Source organism: Triturus cristatus, chromosome 12, assembly GCF_964204655.1.
Source record: "Triturus cristatus chromosome 12, aTriCri1.1, whole genome shotgun sequence".
In the NCBI taxonomy this organism is placed as follows: Eukaryota; Metazoa; Chordata; class Amphibia; order Caudata; family Salamandridae; genus Triturus; species Triturus cristatus.
Genome location: NC_140595.1, coordinates 726874297 through 726882412, shown reverse-complemented (window position 1 = coordinate 726882412; position 8116 = coordinate 726874297). Strand labels below are relative to the sequence as shown.

Below are 8116 nucleotides of genomic sequence, written 5' to 3'. Positions count from 1 at the left end.
CGTTGTTGTCAGGATTCGAACCTGCGCGGGGATACCCCAATGGATTTCTAGTCCATCGCCTTAACCACTCGGCCACAACAACTTGCTGTAAGCTGCCTACAAATATTTTGTTTGAAAGTTTTGAAGTTTTCCCACATCAAAGTACTGATATTCTGCAATGCGCTTTTTAAAAACAATGTTTTTTTCATCATGCACGTTCTGTCCTAAAAACAAAAATTGCATGAGTATATCTCTGGATCTGTAAAAGGATACGCTTGCATTCAAACTCTCTTGTGGCACTCAAGTTTTTTGGACCCTGTTGCACTCTGTTTTTGCGCTGCTTTTAGTCTACGACCCATATTACAGAAGTCAACCATCTCTGAGTATTTGGGACTCCTTTGTAAGTGCCTTATCTTTAATCCTTGAATAGCTCTATAATAAAGGGGTCTGTCAAAGATTGCTTGAATGGAAGATAAAAGAAGGCCCACTTGTCTCACCAAATGCAGTAGAGAAACCTGATGTTTTACTCATGTTATCCTTAGTTCAGTTTTTGTTAGACCTGGCATCCTTAAGGTGGCCTACCAGCAACCTTTTTGCTTTTCACCTCACGTTTTGCTGTATCTTTATGTTGGCCTTAGGACTCTAATCACTTTATCACTACTGTGAGAAAGTGGCTCTGTATATACTGTTCCCAAATAAGGTCAGTGTGCACAGAGTCCCCAGTCCCCAGAGGTTTGGCAGAGGCTAAAGTTAGATATAACCTTACTCTCTAAAGTGGAAGCTTGCCGAGCAGTAAAGCAGTATCAGAGTACAGTGTAAAACATTTGTTGTACACACTCAGTCAGCAAATGGTCTCACACACTCAAGAACTGAACTCTAGGCCATTGGTTTGCATACAAAAGATATTGTTGTTTTATTTTAGAACCAACAATAGGTATCAAAATATAATTTCTCAGAATGAGATGCTTTAGTTAAATACTTTGCAATAGGCAATTGACTTTTGCAGGTCATAGTTACAGTTTATTGCAATAGGCAACACAATTTGAATCACAATAATACATTGAGCTCAATGGGAATTTTAAGTTATATGCAATTAATTACTTTCAGGATTACTTTTCTAAATCCAGGACTGGATCCTAGATTCAGTCCTGGGACAGTTCTTGGAAACAAGTGAGTAAATTCGTTTTAGTTACTGTTGTGATTTTTAAGCAATATTTTGCTATTTTAAAAGTTGACACTTCGAAACTTTTGCTGATCAAATTACCAATGTTATCCTATGGAAGGAAATTCACTTAGCAGGTAAGTGGGGTTATGGTTACTTTTTCTAGGTCAGTGTTGGATCCTAGATCCAGCACTACTGTACCACCTGTAAGCAGTTGAGAAACTGCGTTTAAGTTATACAGGCGATTTTTAAGGAATATTTACATGTTTGCATAATCGACACTTAGAAGAAATTTCACAGAAAAACAGTCAATGGTTTCCTATGGAAGAAAATTCAAGTTACGGGTAAAGTACGTTCTTGTTACTTTTGTAATCCAGTGCTGGGCTCCTAGGCTCAGTACTGGGACATCTATCTAAAACAGGTAAACAATTACGTTTTCACAGTTGGTACGATTTTTAAAGAATATTTGTAAGTTTCAAAAATCGACACTTAGAAAATTTTCAGCAAAAAGCAAGCAATGATATCCCATGGAAGGAAATTCGAGTTACTGGTAAGTACGGTTAAAATTACGTTTCAGGGTCAGTACTGAGCTCCAAGATGCAGCACTGAGGTTTCTCCTGATAACAGGTGAGTAAATCAGAATTCGTTGTTCGGCTGATTTTAGATGAATATTTTAAAGTTCCAAAACTCCACACCACTTAGAAGAATTTCCAAGTGAAACCACTCAATGTTAGCCTATGGAAGAAAAGTGAGTTATCGGCTTTTAGGTAAGTACTCGACTGGCAGAGTTATGGTTCTGGGCATAGACTCAGGGGTCTCCCAGGGGAGTCCCAGCCTACTTGCCAAGCCTTAAACTCCCCTTTTATTACATATAATTTACACCTAAGGTAGGCCCTAGGTAGTCCTAGGTGCATGATGCTATGTAAGTAAAAAATAAGATATGTACTTTGGTGGTTCGCGTGTCCTGTAAGTACCAAACAGTCTATTTCATTTTTCACTACTGTGAGGTCTACCCCTCTCATAGGTTAGCTCTGTGTATTCCCCTATACTTTTTATTTGGTAATTCCATATCGGAGAGCAGTAGCTTTATTTATTTATTGAAAATCCTACTTACTGGTGAGGTTGGATTTAACTTTACTATTTTAGAAATGCCACTTTTAGAGAGTGAACATTTCTCTGCACTTACTGCTCTATTTGCCTGAAACCTGGCCCCAATACACGTGTGGATTGGGCTGGGTGACAGCAAAATTTGTGCCTTACCTCTAGAGAGCCACAACACAGGTCACTCAACTGCACCTGGGGGGTGAGCTCCGCTCCCCCTCCACCCCCAATAGGTTCAAGAACGATAATTTATGTAAGTAAATACATTATAGCTACATCTTATAATCATGCGAGTTTAAATCATTTGTTGTTAGATGGTTTAAATATTTGAAAGGATCTGTTTTTAATAGACATTTTACAAAAACCACTGGTACATTTGCTAATTCTGTAAAATTAACACCCAACTGCCGTGACATTGCCAACCACAGTGCCGTGACTCGGATTCAAACCGAGGTTGCTGCGGCCACAACGCAGAGTACTAACCACTATACGATCACGGCGAGCTACTTGAGCTCAACGACATACAATGACATGGAGAATTTATAATTCGGAACACTCAGGGCTGTTCCTGTGATAGGCTGGATGTATTCATTGCTTCCTCATTCCTCATTCAGAGGCTGCGTCTCCTCAGTGGTTGATAGGCTGAAACCGTTTCCTGGCCGCCTGCTTGTGAAATGCCAGGAGTCAAAGATCACACATTACACTTGCGGACCTGTGATGGGACACCAATGCAGAGAAACCCACCTGGCACAGGCCTTCTATTCTGTCTATTAGACCTGCATCTTCCCTGCACCTTTCAAGCCATTTGTATGTGAAGCAAGAAAGAGTTAGAGAGTGATCCATCTACACTTTTATAGGGAGGATGTCGCCGTGAGCTCCTCCCAGCTAATCACACGAACAGCAGAAAAGCAAGATAAATACACAGTTGAGGGGTGGGCTGCATGGTTATGTTTTTGAGTAAATATTGAAACTGACCTCAGTGGCTCATTAGCAGAGCTGCGGCTAATGACTGGTGCCAAATCATGATGAAGCAAGCACCATGGCTCGTAGGGGACCCACAACACGCTTTTCTTAGCTCACTGAATTAAGGTATAAACTTCCGCCGTGTGTGAGTGGTAAAGGCTTGTTAATATGGTTCCTTTTCCAATTCAAGTCTGACAACAAGAGGCAGGAACCACGTGGCTTCGGAAGCTCAGGAAAGTAGCCACCAACCACAGAGAAAGAGAGAACTGGCAGTATGAGAGGTGGAGAAAACAGAAGCGGGAGCAAGGAGCTCAAATGAGATTGATGGCGTTTAAATAGAGCGCGTAAAGGAACAGTTACACAGCTAAGAAATGGGAAAGACAGACTAGGGAAAAAAACACAGAAAGAGCCTGTAGATGAAATTCTCTTCCTGGGACAGCAGGTTAAGAGAAATTACACATGGGGAGGTTAAGCATGTAACACGGGGGAGAATAAAAAAGAAAATGCAGTTTTATGAAGTGTGTTTGCCAATCCAGCCAGCACTTTTGTTCTATTTCTCTCTTTGCGTCTTTTATTGGTAAAGTAACTTTCAAGTGCATGCGCAGGTATGAATGAGAGAGCAACGGTATAATAATTTGAAGCGTTTACACCAGTGCTAAAGTAGGAATGAGGTGTAGCAAAGACATGAAAGAGGTAGCGATAACAAATATGTGGAGAGGCAATAGTGACACAAAAATAAGCCACCTATTTATAAAACTGAAATGGAAGAAATACTAAAGGTTAACTTCTGAAATTGTAGCCGATAATAAAAAGATTCTCGTTGTTGTCAGGATTCGAACGTGCGCGGGGATACCCCAATGGATTTCTAGTCCATCGCCTTAACCACTCGGCCACAACAACTTGCTGTAAGCTGCCTACAAATATTTTGTTTGAAAGTTTTGAAGTTTTCCCACATCAAAGTACTGATATTCTGCAATGCGCTTTTTAAAAACAATGTTTTTTTCATCATGCACGTTCTGTCCTAAAAACAAAAATTGCATGAGTATATCTCTGGATCTGTAAAAGGATACGCTTGCATTCAAACTCTCTTGTGGCACTCAAGTTTTTTGGACCCTGTTGCACTCTGTTTTTGCGCTGCTTTTAGTCTACGACCCATATTACAGAAGTCAACCATCTCTGAGTATTTGGGACTCCTTTGTAAGTGCCTTATCTTTAATCCTTGAATAGCTCTATAATAAAGGGGTCTGTCAAAGATTGCTTGAATGGAAGATAAAAGAAGGCCCACTTGTCTCACCAAATGCAGTAGAGAAACCTGATGTTTTACTCATGTTATCCTTAGTTCAGTTTTTGTTAGACCTGGCATCCTTAAGGTGGCCTACCAGCAACCTTTTTGCTTTTCACCTCACGTTTTGCTGTATCTTTATGTTGGCCTTAGGACTCTAATCACTTTATCACTACTGTGAGAAAGTGGCTCTGTATATACTGTTCCCAAATAAGGTCAGTGTGCACAGAGTCCCCAGTCCCCAGAGGTTTGGCAGAGGCTAAAGTTAGATATAACCTTACTCTCTAAAGTGGAAGCTTGCCGAGCAGTAAGGCAGTATCAGAGTACAGTGTAAAACATTTGTTGTACACACTCAGTCAGCAAATGGTCTCACACACTCAAGAACTGAACTCTAGGCCATTGGTTTGCATACAAAAGATATTGTTGTTTTATTTTAGAACCAACAATAGGTATCAAAATATAATTTCTCAGAATGAGATGCTTTAGTTAAATACTTTGCAATAGGCAATTGACTTTTGCAGGTCATAGTTACAGTTTATTGCAATAGGCAACACAATTTGAATCACAATAATACATTGAGCTCAATGGGAATTTTAAGTTATATGCAATTAATTACTTTCAGGATTACTTTTCTAAATCCAGGACTGGATCCTAGATTCAGTCCTGGGACAGTTCTTGGAAACAAGTGAGTAAATTCGTTTTAGTTACTGTTGTGATTTTTAAGCAATATTTTGCTATTTTAAAAGTTGACACTTCGAAACTTTTGCTGATCAAATTACCAATGTTATCCTATGGAAGGAAATTCACTTAGCAGGTAAGTGGGGTTATGGTTACTTTTTCTAGGTCAGTGTTGGATCCTAGATCCAGCACTACTGTACCACCTGTAAGCAGTTGAGAAACTGCGTTTAAGTTATACAGGCGATTTTTAAGGAATATTTACATGTTTGCATAATCGACACTTAGAAGAAATTTCACAGAAAAACAGTCAATGGTTTCCTATGGAAGAAAATTCAAGTTACGGGTAAAGTACGTTCTTGTTACTTTTGTAATCCAGTGCTGGGCTCCTAGGCTCAGTACTGGGACATCTATCTAAAACAGGTAAACAATTACGTTTTCACAGTTGGTACGATTTTTAAAGAATATTTGTAAGTTTCAAAAATCGACACTTAGAAAATTTTCAGCAAAAAGCAGGCAATGATATCCCATGGAAGGAAATTCGAGTTACTGGTAAGTACGGTTAAAATTACTTTTCAGGGTCAGTACTGAGCTCCAAGATGCAGCACTGAGGTTTCTCCTGATAACAGGTGAGTAAATCAGAATTCGTTGATCGGCTGATTTTAGATGAATATTTTAAAGTTCCAAAACTCCACACCACTTAGAAGAATTTCCAAGTGAAACCACTCAATGTTAGCCTATGGAAGAAAAGTGAGTTATCGGCTTTTAGGTAAGTACTCGACTGGCAGAGTTATGGTTCTGGGTATAGACTCAGGGGTCTCCCAGGGGAGTCCCAGCCTACTTGCCAAGCCTTAAACTCCCCTTTTATTACATATAATTTACACCTAAGGTAGGCCCTAGGTAGTCCTAGGTGCATGATGCTATGTAAGTAAAAAATAAGATATGTACTTTGGTGGTTCGCGTGTCCTGTAAGTACCAAACAGTCTATTTCATTTTTCACTACTGTGAGGTCTACCCCTCTCATAGGTTAGCTCTGTGTATTCCCCTATACTTTTTATTTGGTAATTCCATATCGGAGAGGAGTAGCTTTATTTATTTATTGAAAATCCTACTTACTGGTGAGGTTGGATTTAACTTTACTATTTTAGAAATGCCACTTTTAGAGAGTGAACATTTCTCTGCACTTACTGCTCTATTTGCCTGAAACCTGGCCCCAATACACGTGTGGATTGGGCTGGGTGACAGCAAAATTTGTGCCTTACCTCTAGAGAGCCACAACACAGGTCACTCAACTGCACCTGGGGGGTGAGCTCCGCTCCCCCTCCACCCCCAATAGGTTCAAGAACGATAATTTATGTAAGTAAATACATTATAGCTACATCTTATAATCATGCGAGTTTAAATCATTTGTTGTTAGATGGTTTAAATATTTGAAAGGATCTGTTTTTAATAGACATTTTACAAAAACCACTGGTACATTTGCTAATTCTGTAAAATTAACACCCAACTGCCGTGACATTGCCGTGACTCGGATTTGAACCGAGGTTGCTGCGACCACAACACAGAGTACTTACCACTATATGATCACGGCAAGCTACTTGGGCTCAACGACATACAGTGACATGGAGAATTTATAATTCGGAACACTCAGGGCTGTTCCTGTGATAGGCTGCATGTATTCATTGCTTCCTCATTCCTCATTCAGAGGCTGCGTCTCCTCAGTGGTTGATAGGCTGAAACCGTTTCCTGGTCGCCTGCTTGTGAAATGCCAGGAGTCAAAGATCACACATTACACTTGCGGACCTGTGATGGGACACCAATGCAGAGAAACCCACCTGGCACAGACCTTCTATTCTGTCTATTAGACCTGCATCTTCCCTGCACCTTTCAAGCCATTTGTATGTGAAGCAAGAAAGAGTTAGAGAGTGATCCATCTACACTTTTATAGGGAGGATGTCGCCGTGAGCTCCTCCCAGCTAATCACACGAACAGCAGAAAAGCAAGATAAATACACAGTTGAGGGGTGGGCTGCATGGTTATGTTTTTGAGTAAATATTGAAACTGACCTCAGTGGCTCATTAGCAGAGCTGCGGCTAATGACTGGTGCCAAATCATGATGAAGCAAGCACCATGGCTCGTAGGGGACCCACAACACGCTTTTCTTAGCTCACTGAATTAAAGTATAAACTTCCGCCGTGTGTGAGTGGTAAAGGCTTGTTAATATGGTTCCTTTTCCAATTCAAGTCTGACAACAAGAGGCAGGAACCACATGGCTTCGGAAGCTCAGGAAAGTAGCCACCAACCACAGAGAAAGAGAGAACTGGCAGTATGAGAGGTGGAGAAAACAGAAGCGGGAGCAAGGAGCTCAAATGAGATTGATGGCGTTTAAATAGAGCGCGTAAAGGAACAGTTACACAGCTAAGAAATGGGAAAGACAGACTAGGGAAAAAAACACAGAAAGAGCCTGTAGATGAAATTCTCTTCCTGGGACAGCAGGTTAAGAGAAATTACACATGGGGAGGTTAAGCATGTAACACGGGGGAGAATAAAAAAGAAAATGCAGTTTTATGAAGTGTGTTTGCCAATCCAGCCAGCACTTTTGTTCTATTTCTCTCTTTGCGTCTTTTATTGGTAAAGTAACTTTCAAGTGCATGCGCAGGTATGAATGAGAGAGCAACAGTATAATAATTTGAAGCGTTTACACCAGTGCTAAAGTAGGAATGAGGTGTAGCAAAGACATGAAAGAGGTAGCGATAACAAATATGTGGAGAGGCAATAGTGAAACAAAAATAAGCCACCTATTTATAAAACTGAAATGGAAGAAATACTAAAGGTTAACTTCTGAAATTGTAGCCGATAATAAAAAGATTCTCGTTGTTGTCAGGATTCGAACCTGCGCGGGGATACCCCAATGGATTTCGAGTCCATCGCCTTAACCACTCGGCCACAACAAC

General features: G+C 40.4%; 3 non-coding genes across 3 annotated transcripts; all 3 read right to left on the bottom strand.

Annotated features, from left to right (window-relative positions):
• Positions 1–82, bottom strand: TRNAS-AGA (transfer RNA serine (anticodon AGA)). The gene has a single exon. It is a non-coding gene; the product is annotated as a tRNA-Ser (tRNA).
• A 3941-nt stretch (positions 83–4023) lies between these two features.
• On the bottom strand, positions 4024–4105 carry TRNAS-AGA (transfer RNA serine (anticodon AGA)). The gene has a single exon. It is a non-coding gene; the product is annotated as a tRNA-Ser (tRNA).
• Positions 4106–8034: 3929 nt separating this feature from the next.
• On the bottom strand, positions 8035–8116 carry TRNAS-CGA (transfer RNA serine (anticodon CGA)). Its single transcript has one exon. It is a non-coding gene; the product is annotated as a tRNA-Ser (tRNA).